General features: G+C 42.8%; 1 long non-coding RNA gene across 2 annotated transcripts in view; it reads right to left on the bottom strand.

Moving 5' to 3' along the window:
* LOC309545268 overlaps window positions 1–21,700 on the bottom strand; it is a 74,591-nt gene extending 52,891 nt beyond the window's left edge. Inside the window, exon 1 of one of the 2 annotated variants that reach the window (XR_014224885.1) lies at window positions 21,602–21,700. This is a non-coding gene — a long non-coding RNA (uncharacterized lncRNA). The remainder of the gene's footprint in view (window positions 1–21,601) is intronic. The other variant, XR_014224886.1, reaches the window with a different exon arrangement.
* Between the last annotated feature and the right edge of the window lie 1,151 nt (window positions 21,701–22,851).

The following is a 22,851-nucleotide window of genomic DNA, read 5'->3' as shown; positions in this document are numbered from 1 at the left end:
GCCCCTTCAGCCTCTGCAGCAATGCTGGCAGCACTGATATGTCTATTTCCCAAAGACAACCTCTGGATATGACGCTGAGCATGTGCACTCAACTTCTTTGGTCGACCATGGTGAGACCTGTTCTGAGTGGAACCTGTCCTGTTAAACCACTGTATGGTCTTGGTCACTGTGCTGGAGCTCAGTTTCAGGGTCTTGGCAACCTTCTTATAGCCTAGGCCATCTTTATGTAGCGCAACACTTCTTTTTTTTCCGATCCTCAGAGAGTTCTTTGCCATGAGGTGCCATGTTGAACTTCCAGTGACCAGTATGAGAGAGTGAGAGTGATAACACCAAATTTAACACACCTGCTCCCCATTCACACCTGAGACCTTGTAACACTAACGAGTCACATGACACCGGGGAGGTTAAATGGCTAATTAGGCCTAATTTGGACATTTTTCCTTAGGGGTGTACTCTCTTTTGTTGCCAGTGGTTTAGACAATAATGGCTGTGTGTTGAGTTATTTTGAGGGGACAGCAAATTTACACTGTTATACAAGCTGTACACTCACTACTTTACATCGTAGCAAAGTGTAATTTCTTCAGTGTTGTCATATGAAAAGTTTTAATAAAATATTTATAAAAATGTGAGGGGTGTACTCACTTTTTTGAGATACTGTAAATATAAAAAAAAAAAAAAAAATATATATATATATATATATATATATATATATATATATATACACAGTATCTATACACTAAACTGACCTTGTGAAAAAAAATGGCTGTGACCCTTTATCATTGTTTTTTTTTTTTAAATTAATGAATTAGTTATTTAATAAAAGTATATAACCAAATACATTATGCAGCTCTAGCATTAGACAAACCTAAGCCATTCCAGCTCTAGTCAAACAGATGAACTAACAATTAGTGAAAATAATGGTCCCCCTTAGTATTGAAATGATGGAATAACATAATTAGAGCCACGACATTAGAGGAAGGGATGCTTCTTCAGCTTATTTTCTTCTGCTACTGATAGATAACACATTTCTGTTGTCTCTGATTGGTTGCAGAAGGCTTATGTGAGAACCATTGAACTTACTTTAGTTGGATACAGATAGGAAATAATACAGGGCAACACAAGGCCCAGAAAACATTATTTACGTTTGCCAAAATTTCATGGATGTGCTTTGCTTCCCCACCCCATATTCTCAAAGCATACCTTTTCTGGAATACTTATTGTGTATCCATTACTGCTGCATTGGATTTCATTATCTGTAAATTTATGTCTTGATGCTGACCCATTGGGAAAAGCTCAGCGTGATTCGCACATGCACAGTAGGAAACTGGCTGTGAAGCCGCAAGGCTTGACTGCCAGTTCCCTTACTCAAGATGGGGCAACAGCACCCGAGAGCCAATTCAAGAATCGGTTTGGGTGAGGACACACGCGCGATCCCTGGACAGGTAAGTGCCCTAATAGTAAAAGTCAACAGCTACAGTAATTGTAGCTTTTCATTTTTTGGTGGGGGGGGGGGGTGGGTGGAGCTCTGCTTTAAGGAAGTGGGAGCAAGCATTTGCAAGCAAGCAAAAGGTACTCCCAAAAAAAGCAAAAAAAAAACGGTGCTTTCGTTAGAGGTTTGGATTAGGAAAAGAATACCAGCAACTTTAGTTTTCAGGTGAAGGTTTGCTTTAAACACACAATCCAGTTAAACAAGGAACTCAGATATTTAAATTGTCTAAGAGCTCTCATTTGCCTACCTACTTTGCTGTTTATATTGATCCTTCCTGAATTTGTTTGCTGTATTATTAGCCTTAGCTGCCTAACAACTCCAGCCATTTTTCATAGATTTGTTGACAAGTTTTTGTTTGTTGTGTCCCCATTTCCTTACTTCATTTTGTATTACGAGGACAGGAGTTTGTGGGAAATCTCGACAAAAAAGAACCCTGACAGCTTTAACAAATAAACTAAAAACAAATCTTTGGACAGAGTTCTAATTTAAAATGATAATAAACTCTATGTTTTTTTAAGCACTTCCAGCAGAACAATGTTTATTTATTTTATTTACTTTTTGAATTTTAGCACAGTTTAAAAAAAACAATCTGATCATTTTTATTGCTGTCATAAGCAATGTAAACATCCCTTGTGGCAGTAATAGACAGTTACAGGTACTCTATTGAGGGATTAGGGGTTTAAAAGACCCCAGATCCCTCCACTAAACTTCAGTGTATTCAAAATACTGAAATTGGCATTTTGAATACTGATACTTTTTTAAATTCGGCGCCTTTAGCCGCCCAGTAACCCGAACATGACGTTATCATGCTGCTTCCGGGTTACTACATCGGAGACCCGATCAAAGCCGAACATGGCTTTATTATGGGCTCCAACCAACCGGAGGACATGTCGGCTGGATGCTCGGGTCTTTCGGTGGGACAGGAGACCCAGGCAGAGCAATGGAAGGTGGCGAGGCGAGGGGGGGGGGGTGCGTTGTTAGTCCATCTGCTGTAACCAACAACATGGTCGCCTCCAAGGCGGCGACAACTTTTTTTCTCCTTGCCCGGTGTTCTGTCAAAACAGACAACTCATAGCCTACCGTAGTGTATATGCTGCCAGCGTTCTGTGAAAACAGGTAAATCTTCAATTACAGCTGCTGGAGAGTCACGGGAGGTGACGTGGTTGGAGATTTTGGCAAGTTGGCTCTTTTGACAGAACACCGGAACTTTATTTCAATTTTGGGAGCCACAACAGGTAGGATTACTATTCCTTATACTGAAAAATAGTCCACTCCCTAATCCTGGCCCTAACTGCTAAACTGATAAGTCCTTGGCAGTGACATACTTGGGGGGGGGGGGGGGGGGCTGCAGTCTGCACAATAGGTTCTGGCACTCTGGGGTACATGCTTATTTTTTTCTCTTGCTGTCAGACAGACAAAAGAAATGCTGAATTACAGCACCCCTTCTGCCTATCTGACAGCAAGAGGTCAGAGCATAGGAAAGGCTCCTCCTCAGGTGCAGTCTCATGACACAACAGAGGGTAAAACTTCCTTCGCTCTGAACTGGCACTGATTATGAAGGCGATCTATACTATAAGAATCTTTTCTGAAAAGGTTTGTACTGGGGTGTGTCTGAAAAGTGGGGTGTGTTTGTAAACTGGGGTTCCGTACTGGGGGATTCTGTACTGGGGGGTTCTGTACTGAGGGCTTAGGATGGAAGAAGGGGTTGGTATTGAGGGATTAGACTGGTGGTGGGGGCTGTACCAAGAGGATAGAGTATGAAGTGGAACTGTACTGGGGAGGGGGGTCTGTACTGAGGTGGTGGGCTGGGAGAGGGGATTCAGGGCAGTGGGGGGAAGATCTATACTGGGAGAAGATTGGGGTTATTGATTGATATTTTTACTGTGGGGGATAGGGACATGGGGGGGGGGGTATGAGATTTCCTGAAGGCAGGGTGTGGATGCAGCGGCCAGTGTCCAATAGAGCGTGTGGTGGGCGGTTACATGTTTTGGAGCTCAGCTCCTTCTTCAGACCTCCACCCACTGGAGGTAAAAGGACATTTAAATAGGCAACTGAAATCATTATTACATGGGACAGGTGCATTCAGGCAGAAGATAAATGGATAGGAAATTGATACCAGCATGTGCATACCCCTGAAAGCTGGTAACCATTGCACAATTATCGCACATGTGAATACTACATTACGATGTTAAAAATATTTAAAAAATGTATAAATATATATATACATACATATATATATATATATATATATATATATATATATATATATATATATATATATATACATACATACACATACACACATATACACAAACAATGTGTATGAAGACACAGGTCACTTGCACGAGGACTTACCTTTGCTCCCAGCACCCCACCAAATGCGTTCAAACTGTTCAAAGATTTGAACAGATTTGTCCGCAATCTTACGGTTAGTAGTCGATTCTACGACATTAGGGCCACCAAAGAGAAGGTCACTGATCCTTTATAAGATACCTCTATAGTTTCACCCCAGGACAACCCCACACACAATAATATGGATGAAGAAATTGCACTTAACATTCTAGAAGAACTATAGAAGACAACGGACCCATATTAGACCCAGATAATATAGAATCGGATGCATACATGTTAACACAGTACTTGGTTCACTCTCCTCCCATCAAGCACATGTCGTTTAAACCCAAATCAAACTTTTATCCCACTCAATCTAAGGGCCCATGTATAGAAGCCTTTTATCGAGTGGTGTATTCAGAATTTAAAAGTATGTGCAACAAAGACCTACACATTTAAAATATAATCTTACATCAGCTCTTGAGGCCTTAAAGACTAACGCTAATATTTCAATCAAACCAGCCGATAAAGGAGGGGGCATTGTAATACAAAGCAAAGAAGACTACATAAAGGAAGCTCTCAGATTGTTAGGAGACCAGGATACCTACATTAAATTACACCAGGACCCTTTGCCAACATTTATTATGGAAGCGAATACACTTGTAAACCAGGCCCGCAAAGAAAACATCATCACTGCCCAGGAATCGTCTTTTCTTCTAAAAAAGTATCATCTCCCAAAGAGCCATAAAGACTATACAACACCACCAGGCAGACCGATTGTGGCCTCTATGGACAGCATTACCAGTGGGCTCTCGCAATATGTGGATTTTTCCTCCAACCACTTGTACAGGACCTACAATCCAATATCCGTGATGGGACCCACCTTCTGGAACTGTTGGAACCGTACAAGGGGGAATCTAACCACTCATGGCTGTCCTTAGATGTCACATCGTCATATACATTCCACATCACGTTGGTATACGAGGCGTACAAACGTCTTTGTTGGATGATCATACTCTTCCCACAATCAGATTCAATTCATTCTAGACGCTACATCTTTTTGTTTGACCCATAATTATTTTCAGTTCTCAGATCTTTTTTATCTCCAAGTGAACGGGACTGCTATGGGTACCAATTTTGCCCTGTCATATGCAAACCTTACGATGGGATACTGGGAATCCTCATACATTTGGACCCAGAACCCCTACATGTCACATATCACCTTTTATGGACGATGTATTGATGACATTATTATCATCTGGGCTGGGGACACGCAGGATATACCTCTATTTGTCAACTATTGCAATAACAACGACATGGGCCTTTCATTTACCTCGGTCCATGATAAGGACCACCTGGCATTTCTGGATTTGGATCTGTACCATGAAAATGGTCAGATCTATTCGAGAAACTATTACATCTGGGAACTCCTTTCTCCTTTATAATAGCTGTAACCATCCGCGCTGGCTAAATATTATATCCAAAAGCCAGTTTTGCAGATTACGAGGCAATTGCATCAAGCTTGCGGACTACCAGGAACAAAGTCTATCCTTAAAAAAGAAGTTTGCAAATAAAGACTACCCAGCGTCTTTGGTAGAGGAGGCCTGTGCTTTGTATGACACCCCTGATCCGAGGAAGTCTATCAAAACGAACAGTCAGGGAAACATCATACTCTTTACCACCCAGTTCCATAGTCAATACAAACGCATGGAACATATTATGCGCAAACATTGGTCAATACTTCAACAGGACCCTCACCTAGCTAATTCCATATCCAATCAACCCCGGTTTTCATACAGAAAAGCTCCAAATATTAAGAGCCAGATAGCCCCGTTCCAGAAAACATGCATCTCCCTCATTAAAATTCTTCTTCATTATCAGAATGTATCAGTGCAAAAAACCTCTGTGCCTCACTTGTAGTTTGGTCCAACATGGACAAAAAGAGTTTTCTGTCATGGTAAAGTTTACCCCATTAAAGAATTTTACACTTGTTCTACGGAACATGTGGATTACTGTCTATCCTGCCACTGCGGCCTACATTATGTAGGCCGCACTATATGGCCACTAAGACAGCGGTTTGGAGAACATCGCTGAGCAATTCAGGCCGGTAAAGATGACCGCAGTGTAACTCGACACTTCACAAAACACCACAATACATCTAGTGCTGGCCTAAAAGTATGGGTCATAGAGTCAATTCCCCCCACCTTTTCTGAAGCAGAGAGGTTTGTGCGTTGATGTCGCAGAGAAACCTACTGGATTTATGCCCTTGACGTTTTGTCACCTGGGGGCATAAATTAGGAATTAGAAATTAATACGCTATTATAGAATATCTTTTTGGGTCTCTTTGAATATTATTTTGCGCTGGATGTGCGTTTTTTTTCTCCCGCAGAGAGGTTCGTGCGTTTATGTCGCAGAGAAACCTACTGGATTTATGCCCTTGACATTTTGTCACCTGGGGGCATAAATGAGGAATTAGAATTTAATACGCTATTACAGAATATCTTTTTGGGTCTCTTTGAATATTAGTTCGTGCTGGATGTGCGTTTTTTTTTTAAATTTTTTTATATATATATATATATATATATATATTTTTATTGTGATTATCGTGATATTTGTTCCTTTTTTAACTATTTCTGAACAATGTCCTGAGGGTGCATACTCTTTGACCTGTGTCTTCATACACATTGTTTGTGTATATGTGTGTATGTGTATATATATATATATATATATATATATATATATATATATATATATATATATATATACATATATATATATATATATATATATATGTGTGTATATATATATATATATATATATTTTTTTTTTTTAATATATTTTTATAAATGTTTTAAATATTTTTAACATCGTAATGTAGTTCACATGTGCGATAATTGTGCAATGGTTACCAGCTTTCAGGGGTATGCACATGCTGGTATCAATTTCCTATCCATTTATCTTCTGCCTGAATGCACCTGTCCCATGTAATAATGATTTTAGTTGCCTATATAAATGTCCTTTTACCTCCAGCGGGTGGAGGTCTGACGAAGGAGCTGAGCCCTGAAACATGTAACCGCCCACCACACGCTCTATTGGACACCGGCCGCTGTGTCCACACCCTGCATTCAGGAAATCTCATGCCGACTAAGCTGAGACACAGACGAAAGGACGCATCTACAGGAAGTGGGTCACCGGATGTCCTCACTTCAACCACTCAGCACAGCGTATAGGAAGACTCCAGACAGATCTTTGCTATGCCCATTTCACATTTGCCAAATGTGAGTGCTTTTACACTTTTACCTAATAAATACTCAGAGCCTACTGCACTTAGAGCCGCCTTGTCTTTTTATCTTTATGAGTGAAGGATAGATGGCCACCTCTCATCTCTATGCCCTTGGAGGACCAGAGTGACGTTGACGTCACTTCCGGTTCTCGGGCCATGTACACATTTTTTTTTTCCTGAAAGCAAAGGATAACATTTTTTTTTAATCTTTTGTTTTTAAGAGCAGAGGAGAGATTTGGGGTCTTTTAGACCCGATATCTCTCCATAAAGAGGACCTGTCATGCTGTATTGTTATCACAAGGGATGTTTACATTCCTTGTGATAGCAATAAAAGTGATCAAAAATGATCATCCCGGCGTACTCACGTGCAGTGGTAAATGCATACTTAGGTCACGCCCACATATGTAAACGCCGTTTGCACCACACATGTGAGGTATCAATGCAAATGTCTGAGCAGTTCTAATTCTAGCACTAGACCCTCCTCTGTAACTCTAAACTGGCAATCTGTAGAAATCTTTAAAGTGTCGCCCATGGAGATTTTTAAGTACTGTAGTTTGGCGCCATACAATGAGCATGTGCAGTTTTAAAGCATAACATGTTAGGTATTTATTTACTTGGCATAACATCATCTTTTACATTACTCAAAGAAATTGGGCTAACTTTAGTGTAGCACCCTCCTAGGTAGGTGCTAGTGAGAGAGTATAGTTTTTGGCTCTGTCTGCCTATCAGAGGAGCAGCAGGCAGATCTATATTGATTTTTGTATAGCAGAGAGCAGGATCTGTTAGTGAGGTCTGTTAAGTGTGCTCAGTATGTGATTCATTGAGTCTAGAGAGTGTTTCACACTGGTTGTAACGCTTCTGCGTTTTATGTATGGTGTGGATTTTCAGCTGCAGAAATATTCCACTTCAGTAGTCATGTAGAGAAACGCTGAGACACCATTCCCAACTCCCAATGACTCATCATGTGTGGAGGATCTCAATTCAGCAAGTAAATACACACACTCAATAAGATGTTTCCTAGAGTGACTTATGTATATAGTAACACAGTGATGATAGGCTGAAGAGACAGGTTGGGTAGAGATGGTAGATGACAGACACTTGAAAGGAAATGTTCTTGAAAGTAAGATAGTAGCAGATGGATGCAGATAGGTTTAGCAATCATGTATGGTAGCAATTGACAGAGTAGCAGGTGGACATACAAGAGAGATCAACCCAGTGCAAGAACAGGTGGTAGTAGGTTCAAGAGCTAGCAATCTTAGATAATGCAGATGTAGTAATAGTCCTTAGTATGCAGAGCTAGATAGTGTAAGCTTCAGTATGAAGGTTATAGAGGTTTCCCCTGTGGGGTACTTATCACTAATAGCAATGTAGCAGAGGAGAGGTCCGGCAAGAGCGAATGATCCGGTAGCGGGATACAGGGATCAGCGCAGCGTGGTTCCGACAGCGAGGTATGCTTGCAAGCATGAGAGCTTCAAGACAGGTTAGCATCAAGGCACAAAGCAGTTTGAACGAACACATGTGAGTGAGAGCCGGCGATCTAAATAGCCATCAGTCCGGTGCTCAGTGATGACAGCATCAGTCTTAAAGGTGTATGCGCACCTTACCAAAAGAGAATGGTGGGGCGCATACACTTATGAAAGAGTAATTAGGGTACCCAAAGGTACCAGAACATTACAGTACCCCCCCCTTAAGGCCGGCTCCTGAAGGCCTCTGGAGCTGGTTTGTCTGGGTACTTCGCATGAAAATTGCGGATTAATCTAGAGGCATGTATGTCAGAGGTGTTTAGCCAGGTGTCGTCTTGGGGCCCATAGTTCTTCCATCGAACCAAGTACTGAAGTTTTCCTCTGTGGATACGAGAATCCAGAATCTCTTTTATCTCATATTCTTCTCCACCTTCAACTTGGAGGAGGTGGGATAGTAGGCCTTATTCCTTGGTCAGGAACATGGGGCTTCAGTAGCGACACATGGAAAATGGGATGTATTTTGAGGTCTATTGGCAATGTAAGCTGTACTGCAGCTTTTCCAATAAGTTTCTTGATTGGGAAAGGTCCCAAGAACAGATGTCCAAGCTTTTTGCTAGGGATTTTCAGTCTTAAATTTTTTGTTGAGAGCCAAACGAGGTCCCCGATAGCGTACTGAGGAGAAGGTCTTCTGCGAAGATCATAGTACTTCTTTTGTTGACTATGAGCGTGTGCAATGGTAGTATTAAGCAAACCCAGAGAGTCCTTTATTTGGGTAAGATAGTCTGAAGCTACTGGGTTATTTGAAGGAAGGATGCGTGGTGGAAGAATAGAGGGATGAAACCCATAGTTCAAGTAGAACGGACTCTGCTTGGTCGTACTGTGGGTTGCGTTGTTGTAGGCAAATTCTGCCAGAGGGAGAAGATCCACCCAATCATCCTGTTGGTAAGAAGTGTAACAACGTAAATATTGCTCGATGCATTGGTTGACTCTTTCAGTCTGTCCGTTGGTCTGCGGAGGGTAAGGAGAAGTGAGCTTCCGCTCGATCCGTAGTATGTGACATAGTTCTTGCCAGAACTTGGAAATAAATTGTGATCCACGGTCAGACAGAAGAGTTTTTGGGATACCATGTAACTTAAAGACATGTTTCATCAGGAGTTCTGCTGTTTGTTTGGACGAAGGTAGTCTGCGAATAGCAATGAAATGTGCCATTTTTGTCAGATGGTCCACTGACACTAAGATGGTATTAAATCCTTTGGAAGGAGGCAATTCCACTATAAAGTCCAAGGACACAACTTCCCATGGAGTTTGGGGTATTGGTAGACTGCATAGGAGACCGGATGGTCTCGTAGTGTCAATTTTGGACCTGGCACAGACATTGCATGAAGAGACGAATTTTTGTATAGATGTTTTCATGTCAGGCCACCAGAATTGCCTGGCAATCAGATTAATAGTCTTTGTCATACCCATATGTCCTGCCATTGGCACATCATGCGATAATTCCAAGATCTTGGTGCGTATGGTAGGTGGTATGTAAAGTTTGTCGTTGTAGTAGAGGAAGCCTTCTGCATCAGTATTTAGTTGTGGTGGAGGTGAATCCAAACTTATACCATGCAAAACATCTTCCTTCAAGGAACGGACAACTCCAATAATGCGTTTGTGAGGTATTATAGGAACAGAAGGGATTTCTAAGTAGTTTTCTTCAGTTAGTCGTGATAGTGCATCCGCCTTTTTGTTCTTATCTGCAGGTGTGTAGGTCACTAGGAAGTTAAACCTTAGAAAGAATAGTGACCATCGTACCTGTCGGTGCGAGAGAGTTTTGTTAGTCTGAAGATATTGGAGATTTTTATGGTCCGTGTATATAAGTATTGGTAATTGGGTGCCTTCGAGTAGATGTCGCCAATTCTCCAGAGCCAATTTTATAGCAAGCAGTTCCTTTTCACCCACGGGGTAATTTATCTCTGGACTGCTTAGGGATTTAGAAAAAAAGGCGACTGGATGAAGTGGTGAAGTGTGAGTTGGTCGTTGGGAGAGTATTGCTCCTACTGCCATGTTTGACGCATCTACTTCCAGAATGTATTGGAGGGATGGGTCTGGATGGCGTAGTATGGGAGCAGAAGTAAACCTTGTCTTTAACAGGTGAAAAGCTTTATTTGCTTCATCTGACCATTTGAATGGTTTTTTAATGCTAGTGAGCTGTGTGAGGGGTCTCACAATGGCAGAGAAGTTTCTAATGAACTTCCTGTAGAAATTCGAAAATCCAAGGAATCGCTGTAGCGCCTTGCGTGTGGTTGGTGTAGGCCAATCCTGAATGCAGGATATCTTACTCATGTCCATCTCGATTCCTGTTTTGGATATGATGTAGCCTAGAAACAGTACCTCTTCTTTATGAAACAAGCATTTTTTCAGTTTCACATAAAGGTTGTGTGCAAGCAATCTCGATAATACTAGTCTTACATGTCTTATGTGTTCAGACAGGGATCGTGAATATATAAGTATATCGTCCAGATATACCACAACACAGACATCTAGTAAGTCTCTGAAAATATCGTTTATAAATCGTTGAAAAACTGCAGGGGCGTTGCATAGCCCGAATGGCATTACAAGATATTCGAACAATCCGTATCTGGTTCTGAATGCAGTCTTCCACTCGTGTCCATCACGGATTCGAATGAGATTGTATGCTCCTTTCAGGTCCAATTTTGAAAAATAGGTAGCTCCACGCACCTGCTCAATGAGCTCAGGGATAAGCGGTAGAGGATAGCGATCTTTTATTGTAATAGCATTCAATTGCCTATAGTCGATGATAGGCCTGAGACTTGAGTCCTTATTGCGGACAAAAAAGAGTCCTGCTGCTGTGGAAGAAGTGGAAGGTCTAATAAAACCTTTTTCCAAATTCTCATCCAAATAGTCTTTGAGATGGGAAAGTTCATCCTGTGAAAGAGGATAAACATGACCAAACGGCAATTTGCTATTTGGGAGTAGATCAATGCTACAATCATAGTCTCGATGGGGAGGTAGTGCTTGAGCATTTTTCTCAAGAAAAACCTCAGAGAGATCCTGATAACATAGTGGTGCAATCTCATCTGTCACCATAGACAGGATCTTCCCGAAAGACGGGAGGTTACACTTACCCTCGCAATAGCAAGAGAGGAAGGTCAGGGTCCGTTCCTTCCAATCTATGGTTGGTTGATGTGTGTGCAACCAGGGAAGTCCAAAACAATGGGAAAGTGGGGTGAAGGTATTAGATCGAAGGTAGTGGTCTCCATATGAGACCCGTTAGTAGTGACTAGGAGTGCCTGTGTCTGATCAGTGATCGGACCAGAGGATAAAGGAACACCGTTTATAAGACTCACTGAGACAGGTTTAAGTTTAGAAATAATAGGAACTTTATTTAAAGCAGCAAAACGTATGTCAATATAATTTCCACAAGATCCTGTGTCAATCATGGCCTTAGTAGTAATCCTGTTCTGGTCCCACTGTAATGTTAAGCAAACAGAAAGGTAAGGGTTAGTGATTGAAGTTGTCAATCCCCCTAGGAGGACATGTGAACACTCACCCTTCTTTTTGTAGACTAGGGGACAGACGTTTATCTTGTGATCCGGGGATGCACAGTACAAGCAGAGATTACCAGATCGTCTTCTGGCTCTTTCCATAGTTGATAGAGGTGGGCGTATGGTTCCTATCTCCATAGGAACGGGGTCAACGGCTGAAATCCGAGAAGAACTGGATAATGGCATTCCCATTTTCTCAGCCTTTCTTTCTCGTAGTCTTCTATCTATGGTGATACTGAGTTGTATCAATGCATCCAGGGTTTTTGGCAGATCCGCTCGGGCGAGCTCGTCTTTAACGGCCTCTGATAGGCCAAGCCTAAATTGGGTTTTCAGAGATGCATCATTCCATTCTGAATCAAGGGTCCATCTCTTGAATTCTGCGACAAAGTCTTCTACAGGTCTCCCACCTTGTTTCAAGGATCTTAATTGAAGATCGGCAGTACTCTGCCTATTGGGATCATCATATAGGCTAGTGAGTTCTGCTAGGAACAAGGCATAGGAGTTGAGAAGCTGATCGCTTTTCTCAAAAAGAGAGTCTGCCCAGGCCCGAGGTTCGCCTGTTAGGTAAGAAATAATAGTACAAACCTTAATGTGATCAGTAAGGTAGGTACGGGGGTTTTAGCAAGAAAAGTAACTCACATGCGTTTTTAAATTCGCAAAATTTTTTGCGATCGCCTGTAAATACCAAAGGAGGATTTATTTTGGGTTCAGGGGACTGAGCAGTGGTAAGTTGTGTCAGTCTAATTACCTGCTGCGACAGAGCCTGATTGTCTTCTTTTAATTCAGCAAGTGCGTGTATTAACGCAGTTACTTGCTGTTTTAATTGTGTCATCTGAGTGGTTATTTCTGCTGAATCCATTTGTGGTTCGTTCAATCTGTAACGCTCCTGCGTTTTATGTATGGTGTGGATTTTCAGCTGCAGAAATATTCCACTTCAGTAGTCATGTAGAGAAACGCTGAGACACCATTCCCAACTCCCAATGACTCATCATGTGTGGAGGATCTCAATTCAGCAAGTAAATACACACACTCAATAAGATGTTTCCTAGAGTGACTTATGTATATAGTAACACAGTGATGATAGGCTGAAGAGACAGGTTGGGTAGAGATGGTAAATGACAGACACTTGAAAGGAAATGTTCTTGAAAGTAAGATAGTAGCAGATGGATGCAGATAGGTTTAGCAATCATGTATGGTAGCAGATGACAGAGTAGCAGGTGGACATACAAGAGAGATCAACCCAGTGCAAGAACAGGTGGTAGTAGGTTCAAGAGCTAGCAATCTTAGATAATGCAGATGTAGTAATAGTCCTTAGTATGCAGAGCTAGATAGTGTAAGCTTCAGTATGAAGGTTATAGAGGTTTCCCCTATGGGGTACTTATCACTAATAGCAATGTAACAGAGGAGAGGTTCGGCAAGAGCGGATGATCCGGTAGCGGGATAGAGGGATCAGCGCAGCGTGGTTCCGACAGCGAGGTATGCTTGCAAGCATGAGAGCTTCAAGACAGGTTAGCATCAAGGCACAAAGCAGTTTGAACGAACACATGTGAGTGAGAGCCGGCGATCTAAATAGCCATCAGTCCGGCGCTCAGTGATGACAGCATCAGTCTTAAAGGTGTATGCGCACCTTACCAAAAGAGAATGGTGGGGCGCATACACTTATGAAAGAGTAATTAGGGTACCCAAAGGTACCAGAACATTACACTGGTCCAACAGGGAGGAATGTTGGATAGTGGGAGGAAACCTGACCAATGGATACAAAGGCTTTGATACAGTCCTGGTGATTGGCAGAGACAGGCTTGGTGCATTCTGGGATACTGTATAAAAGCCAGGAGCACATGTGCTGCAGGGTCTTTGGCTGGTGAGCAGAGTCCTGGAAGGAGAGTGGGGGCTGCCTCTTCCTCTGTAGCAGTGGCATGTGGCATCAGGAGGTCGTCCTGAGGGCCAGAGGAACAGAGCTGAACCCAGAGGTCCAGGAAAGCTGACTGAGGGGGAGACACTGGAGACCCTAGAAAACAGTATCGTGAGTACAGGGGATCGTGTCAAGTGGCCTGACCTGAGGGGGGGATCTGGACCCTTGGAATACCAAACCCCAAAGCAGGTTGCTCTACAGGTCCACCATATCCAACTCACCCATGTGGCTGGCGATACTGTACTCTAATGTAGCTCCCCCATAACAAAAGATATAAAATGCCAATAGTGCATTATCCTTTTAAAAAAACGTTATTAAAAAAGAAACACACTTACATGGCAAATGGAAGGAACTGGGCATAAACAATGGTTCCAAGTGTACCGAACGTGACCACCTGCAGTGCGGAATATGTGGTGTGGCGTGACGGCGTGGCTACTCCCCCGATGCGTTTTTCCTTATCAGGCTTCAGCTGGGACCCGGAGCACCCATTCATTTACAGGGACTTGTGCCAAGTATATTTCTGCTTGTATTTACATTGTAGCAGGTTTATGCAAAGTATGTTTAAAGTATGTTTAAAGCATATTGTTACACTGTTTCTTACCCTGAGCTGATTACCTGAAAAGTATCAGCTGTGACAAACAAGATTCAGCCTAAACGGCTCTCTCCCCCATTTGTTTGCTGTGTTAGCCCTAGTGCATAAGCGTTCGCATGTTCACCTCTGCTGGATCGCGTTATGCATATCTATGGCGTACGCCTAGTCGCGCACGCAGGAGCCTTCGCATTTAAGTACAGGCATACGCCGCGTGGTGGATGTGGATGCCACACACCAGGCCGCACATGCATAAAAGGGCACATTCTGCAAGGAACTGTTTTCAACACACTAGCCTCTGTCACAGGCTGAAAGGGGACACAGAGCAGCAGCAGCTGGGTTGTGTGAGTCACTGTGGATGTATGTTCTTGGCACTAACAGGTCCTGTATCTTAGGTAATCAGTGTTGTGTGCATTAGGTTTTGTAAGCTTGGCACAGATCTTGAGTACACTTTAAAGGTAGTACCTGAAGTTTGTCTTGCTATAAAGCAATGTCTGCCTGAAAAAAGGGCTGTAGGGAGCGCAGTTGGAAAGGGCACTATGATGCCACCGTCAGGCCTTGAAGGTCCTAGTTGTGTTTCCACTATGTCTACTCCTCCTGATAAGCCAGAGGCAATTAGCCAATCTGAGCCATTATGTTTGTCAGTCATAGTAGCTACTTTGTGTACTTCTGCCACACCCTATGTTACCAAGGACGATTTGGCATCGGCATTAGCCAGCCTAGAGGGTAGGATTACTGACATGATTGCAGCACCACATGGAATAAAGAAGCGTGTTAGATCCCCCTCTCCCGAGCTGCCCCCTGAAATCAGTTTAGGATTGGGCGGAAGATGTAGCTGAGGGGAGTCAGAGTCAGAGGAATATCTATCAGCCTCTCAGTCCCAGAGATTGTTTATCCAGTCTTTTGCTGAGATGGTCCGGGCTGAGTTTAAACTCCTGCCCTTAGAGACTACTGAAACCACTTTTTCCTCCCTGGGCTTATTGTGCCCTCTTCAGAGTCCTTGGTAATTTCCCATGCATCCACTCTTGGAGCAAGAAGTGTATAATGACTGGGATCATCCGGATTGGATGTTTGTTCCTCCTAAAAGGTTTTCATTTTTATATCCTATGGAGGATATGTTTTCTAAGAGATGGAAAATCCTCACAGTGGATGCAGCCATTTCTTTGGTTAACAAGAATTTACCTGTCCTGTGGAAAATGGCCAGGTTTTTAAAGGTTTCAGCGGATAAAAAGCTGGAATCTTTATTGAAAGTCTCCTTTGCGGTTGCAGGTTCTGCAGTACAATAGCAGCCATGGGAGTGTGTCAGTCTTTGAAAGACCGCATAAAGCCAGTGTCCAAGACAGTTCCTTCTCAAGGAGAGTCTGTGGAAGATCTGTCAGATCTGCCTCGCACTTTGTGTTTTGCAGTAGATGCTCTTACGGACTCCATAAGGCAAATGTCACGGTTTGCTCTGATGACAGTTCATATGCGCAGAATCCTTTGGTTGAAGAGCTGGTCTGCAGAATTATCATGTAAAAAGTTACTGACTAGCTTCACTTTCAGGGAAAATGCCTTTTTGGTGATGATCTAGATAAGTATATCCAAAAGATCTGGGGGGGGGGGGGGGAGAACACTACATTGCTACCTGTAAAGAGGAAGAGCAGGCTTCCTTCCTTTAAGATCCCCAGAACACATAATACCAGTGCAGTGGCGATGGCCCCAACCATCAAGCCTTCGCGGCAAGGTCAGGAAAAGCCCTGGGCCCAGAGATCAGCCAAGTCTTTCTCTAAGCCCTCTCAGTGAAGGGGCGTCCCCACTCACCTGGGTGGGGGGAAGGCTTCTGCAGTTCTCAGGGGCATGGGTGGAGTTAATTCAAGACAACTTGTTTGTCTCCCCCATTTCACAGGGATACAAGTTGGAATTTCGGGTGTTCCTGTATCGGTTTGTGAGGTCAAGTATACAGTATCCCCTAAAGTATACCAACAGATAGCCTAAAAGAAAGATCGCACCTTCAGGCATTGGACCAGTTGAGAGCTCAGAGGGTGATAACCGAGGTTCCAGAAAATGAAAGGTTCAAGGGTTTTTACTCAATCCTATTCGTAATCCCCAAACCAAATTGGATCTCAAGGCACTGAATCAGTTTCTGAATGTTCATTATTTCCACATGGAATCAATTCATTCAGTCGTAGCTTTCCTGCAGGGAGAGGAATACCTAGCATCCGTTGACATAAAGGATGCATATCTTCATGTGCCTATTTTTCAGACTCATCAAAGGTTCCTTTGTTTTGCGATTGGAAACCATAATTTCCAGTTTGTGAGCCTGCCCTTCGGGTTGGCCACATCTCCTAAAGTGTTCACAAAGATCCTAGCTCCAGAATTGGCTGTTCTAAGAAGGTCCTGAGGGATATCCGTAATAGGATATCTGGACGATCTATTACTAATAGATCAATTGGCGTCAGCTCTAAGCCGAAGTATCCTTCAGACAGTACATTTTTTGGAATGTCTGGATTGGATACTGAACTTAGCAAAGTCAGCATTACAGCCAGTCCAGTGTCTGGAATACCTGGGGCTTCTTGTCGACACGGTACAGGCAAAGATATTCTTGCCTGCAAGAAGGGTCTCAGAACTGAAGGGTCAGGTTCGGTCTATAGTAAGATTGAGATATCCGTCTATACATGATTTGCATGATGTTACATGTCTGTTGATGAGACAAGTCTCTGCATGATGTTACTGGGGAAGATGGTGTCCACATTCGAGGTGATTCCCTATGCTCAATTCCATGCCAGACCCTTTCAGAACAACGTTCTGTCTGCTGGAACAGAAAAGTTCAGTCCTTGGACCGGTCCATATCTCTGCTACCAAGAGTACGACAGAGTCTTAATTTGTGGTTGTTGACCAGAAATCTGAAGAAGGGAAAATCCTTTCTTCCAGTGACCTGGAAAGTGGTGACTACAGATGCCAGTCTCCCAGCTGAGGAGCGGTTCTGGAGGAAGCCACTGTCCAGGGGAAATGGTCATAGGTAGGGAGTCGTTTCCGCATCAACATTTTGGAAATTCCTGCAGTCAGTCGGGCTCTGAAATTCTGGACGCCCAGACTTCACAGTCAGCCTGTCAGGGTGCAATCTGACAATGCCACGGCCGTGGCTTATGTCAACCATCAAGGAGGCACAAGGAGTTGATCAGCCCAGAAAGAGGTGGATATTATCCTATCCTGGGCAGAGAAGTTTGTGCCATGCCTGACAGCAGTGTTCATTCCAGGAATAGAGAACTGGCAGGCAGATTCTTGAGCCGTCAACGGATGTTTCCGGGTGAATGGTCTTTACATCCAGAGATTTTTCAATTGATCTGCCTACAATGGGGGATCCCAGATGTAGATCTGTTGACATCCAGGTTCAACAACAAATTGGAGAGATTTGTGTCCAGGACCAGGGATCCACTCGCAGTCAGAGTGGATGCTTTGGTGTCTCCTTGGGAGGAGTATTCCCTGATCTGTGCCTTTCCTCTGGTATAGCTGATATCGCGTTTGTTGCGCAGGATCCAGCTGGAGGGGAAACCAGTAATTCTGGTAGCTCTGGCTTGGCTGAGGAAGGTTTTGGTATGCACAAATCCAAAGGTTGGCAGTGACGAGGCCCTGAACCCTTCCACTGCATCTGGACTTGCTCTCTCAGGGTCCAATATTCCACCCTGCTATATAGTCTCTAAATTTGACAGCTTGGCTATTGAAGCCCTAATCTTTGAAGAGCAGGGTGTGTCTGGCCCCGCAGTTCATACACGGATAAATGCCAGGAAGCCAGTCTCTAGAAATATTTTTTACAGGGTCTGGGAATCCCATATTGCCTGGTGTGAAGACAGGAAATGGCATCCCCACACATATATTATCAGAAAAATTCTATCCTTCCTGCAAGCAGGGGTAGATATGAAATTAGCCCTGAGCACGATTGAGGGACAGTTTTGAGCTTTATCGTTTTTTTTCCAGGAACCGATCGCTTCCCATTCGTTGGTTCAAACCTTCATCTGAGGAATATTGCGTTTGCTTCCACCAGTGAAGCCACTGTTGTGTTCTTGGGACTTAAATTTGGTGTTGGCAGTTTTGAAAAAAAAAGCTTTTTAAACCTCTGGGGCAGGTTCCCCTGGTTCTTTTGACCAAGAAACTGGTCTTTTTGATTGCGATAACTACGGCTAGCTATCTTTTATCAAGATAGGGTGATTTTACGTCCTCACCCAGATTTTTTGCCCAAGGTAGTCTCCGCCTTTCATTTGAAACAGGACATTATACTAACTTATTTTTTTCCAGATCCTCACTCAGAGGAGGAAAGGTTATTGCATTCTCTTGATGTAATGCATGCACTTAAATTTTATTTACATGAAACAGCTCAGATTCCTAAGACCGAGAGCTTGTTGGTGCTGCCAGAAGGCCCCAGAAAGGGGTTGGCAGCATCTAAATCTACAATTTCCTGTTGGATCTCCAGGTTATTACCCGGGCATATGGTTTAGTAGGAAAGGTTCCTCCTTTTCCTGTAAAGGCACATTCTACAAGCGGAACAGGTGCCTCTTGGACACATCGCCATCAAGCCTCTATGGCTCAGATTTGCAGGGACGCGACCTGGTCGTCGGTGCATATGTTCACTCGTTTCTATAGAGTGGATGTTGGGACCCAGGAGGAGTCTTCTTTTGGACGCAGGGTGCTGCAGGTGTATTCCTTCTGTTAAGGGTCAGATGGTGGTATTTTTGGTGTCCCCCTCCCCTCAGTTGCATTGCTTTGGGACATCCCATATGTTGTGATGTATGGCTCTGTGTCCCGTGATGTTCGAAAATAAAAATGGATTTTTAATTCATACTTACCTGTAAAATCAATTTCTTGAAGTACATCACGGGACACAGAGGCCCCTTCCCTCTACTATGGGGTCTTTTATTGCTTGCTACAAAACTGAGGTACTTCCTGTATGGGAGGGGTTATATAGGGAGTCATCAATTCTGATTGGTTGCCAGTTTCCTTCACCTATAGGTGGCTATATAACCCATATGTTATGATTTATGGCTCTCTGTCCCATGATGTACTTCAAGAAATGGATTTTACAGGTAAGTATGAATTAAAAATCAATTTTTTGTTGTAGTCAATGTATTGAACCAAAAAGGTTGAGGGTTTTTTGCTACTTTATTTATTCATGGAATAAAAAGTGCAGCCTACTGTGTCTACAAGTTCATGCAGTTTCTGAGTCTGCGGCTTTATCTATTACTAGTAGTATTATAGTATACAACCAACATTTCTCAACTTTCAGAGTACATATAACCTGCCACCATCAGCCTAGTCTCCAAAAGAAGCTCACCATCTCATTTCCCTACTGCAAAAGGGACAATTTATGTGGCGGTGCCAGTTAACCTAACCTAACTGTAATAAATAGCTTGAGCACCTGAAAAAAACTGTCACAAACCCAGAAAGAACATACCATCTATGCAATAGTGTTACAGGTGGGGTTCAATTCTGAAACCTAAAGCTCCGGATAGCCGTCTACCCATTATGCTGTCCAAAAACACCAGAGAAAGCTTATATAGTATTATGTGGCAAGCAGTTAAACAAAATATATATTAAACTTCAGAGTAGACTTTTAGATAGTAGCATATTGGCAATGTTTCTTGAAAGCACAAGCTAATCACTGACTTTTCTTTTGGCTGACATTAAAACAGAACTGGAAGACATGCAAGGCAAGCGAAACTACTATGCTTGTGTGCAGAAGAGGAAACCTTCACGCGCATTATTTTCTAGGAGTAGACAACTAGCAGACAGCTGAAAGGATAATACACTAACATTTGTGACATCCGTTACATCAAAATTTCTACTGAACAAGCACATGCAGGAGGAAGAAATGCTAAGCATACTATACACTGTATTGTACATTATGTACTATATACATTTGCTATGTGTAACCTCCAGATAATTTAGAAAATAACACCATATACTCTGAGTTAGTCTTTGGGTTACCTACAATTGCACCAATTATCTGACAAGATGTATGAGCATTATGTGTTAGCACTACCCCCCCCCCCCCCCCCCCAAAAAAATAAAAAAGCACTGACCTGCATGCTTATCCTCTAAGCATAAATTCTCCCTACTCCCAGAATTTATTCGCTCCGCCTGCTGAAATCCCCAAGCACTAATGTCCCCCCAAAAAAATCACCCTTTCTAGCACAAATCCTCTACCCTTAAAATCCCTAAAATTTCCTCTCCAAATACACACTCTCTCCCGCCAACACTCCAAATCCCCCTCAGCACAAATCTCCCCCCATCTCCCTCCTAGTTCAAATCTGCCCTCCCCAAAAATGTCCTCCTAGCACAATTCCCCTCTCCCCTCTTCTAGCAGAAACCACCAAATCCGCCTTTCTAGCACAAATACCCCGTTATTACATCCCCAAATTTCTCCTCCTAGAATAATTCTAACCCCCTGCTGCAACCTAAAATCCCCCCCAATGCAAATCCTCTCCCCCATCTCCTCATGGTGCCCCCCCCCACCCCACATGATACCACAGTGCCCAGGGCAGCCGACCACCCTGCCCACCCCTTGTCCCGGCCCTGCTGATGATCATGTGTATGGAATGTGTTTGGAAATATAGGGCTTACTGCCCCAACGATTTTGTCTGATTAAACCACAGAAATTTGTTTTTAGACCCAAGTTACTTTAAAGACAATCAGGGAAATTCATTAAAGTCCAAGTAACACTTTTCTGTTGGTATGGCTAATTAAAATGGCCTGAGCCATATTAAAAAAAATCCCTGCTGCCCATTTTGGAAGTTTTTCACTAAGGCTTAATGCCGAAGAGATAAATATTTCCAATAATCCCCCCCTATTCCCAGTTGTTGTATAATAAATACATTATGTAGCATAACGTAGAGTAGCTCATAAAAGCTCATAGATATGCTGTAGGTATATCCCTTACTTTCACAGCCCAAAAACCATCACCCTAGAGACCCCACAAAACTTAGCACTTGACATAGTAAATCTGTACTTACAGATGCTTTATAGTGTTTAGTGGTGTTCTGACATGAACTGCATTCTCCTCTCTTGCCCAGGTTGTGTGAGATCTCTCTGTCTCCTTATAGGGCTTTTCATTAGGAAACATCTAGGTAAGAATATAGGTGTTTCTTGTTTCCTAGCCTGTTTAACTGGATTGGAGGCATTTACATAACATTGATGTCTCAGATAACATCTGACTAAATAGCCTGAGCGTAAAAAAGCTGTTATATTTACTTCAGCAAGCATTATCATTATCCATATTTCTAGTACAAGTATCATATGCAAATTCTGACTCATCTATTTGCAAAAGCGTAATTATTGTGCAATACATTGCATTTGTGTGTCAACTGAAGGATAATTAGCAATAAGAAAAAAGAGGAGAGAATAAAAGGGTGTTCAAGGGTGTCCTGGCGGTATTTCCATAACATAATAGAATATATCAAACCATCAAATAAAATATATTGTTAATGTAATTATTCCAAAAAAAACAATGTATATACAGAAGCTTAACAAGAGATTACTGTTAGGTGTACTGTTGCGTTTCGCGGTTAGCACCGCTTCTTCAGATTAGCACACTCACTTGCGACAGTTATCCAGTAAAAGATCTCCTAGTTAAAAGCAAACAAATAGTGTCTGGAGAAAGAGTCAGGTCCTCCTGGGCTGTGGGAAGGCATAGAATGGGGATCAGAAAGCAGGGAAGGGATAGGAGTATGCAGGAACTCACCCAAACTCAAACCACTGATGAACCAATGCAGGGCTGAGTGTCGGTGCTCAGGCAGTAACATTCAAAAACATTTTTAAGTATTAAAAGGAAGCTGGCACATGAAAGCTTCTTTTTAATGCAGTTTATTCCAGCAAAGGCAGCAATATGAACATGGAAATGCTAACGCATTTTGGCCGTAGCCTTACTCATAGCATGAAGGTATAGAACATGATCTCAGTGCCTGGTTTGGCAACAGGTTCAAAATATGGCCAAAAAACAGGTGACTATCCTTCAGTGGGACCAGGGTTTTGTCTTCTAAATTAAAACACCGTAAACTTAGGTGGGAGGGGGGGGGGGGTCTCCAGCTGTCTCTTTTTTTGATGATCTGAAATCTGGTGCTTTGTGAGGATTTGCATGGAAAAATATGGACTACCAGGGCTATATGTGAGAGGTGGAGTTAAGCATTATCTGTCCCTGATCTGGCTGGAACTTGTGGGCCTATGTATGGGTCTATATTATGTATATACAGTGTTTTGTATATGT

Source organism: Pelophylax lessonae (assembly GCF_965119305.1).
Source record: "Pelophylax lessonae genome assembly, chromosome: 2".
Classification (NCBI taxonomy): Eukaryota; Metazoa; Chordata; class Amphibia; order Anura; family Ranidae; genus Pelophylax; species Pelophylax lessonae.
The sequence above is the reverse complement of the archived record's forward strand: the minus strand, read 5'-3'. Positions and strand labels throughout refer to the sequence as shown.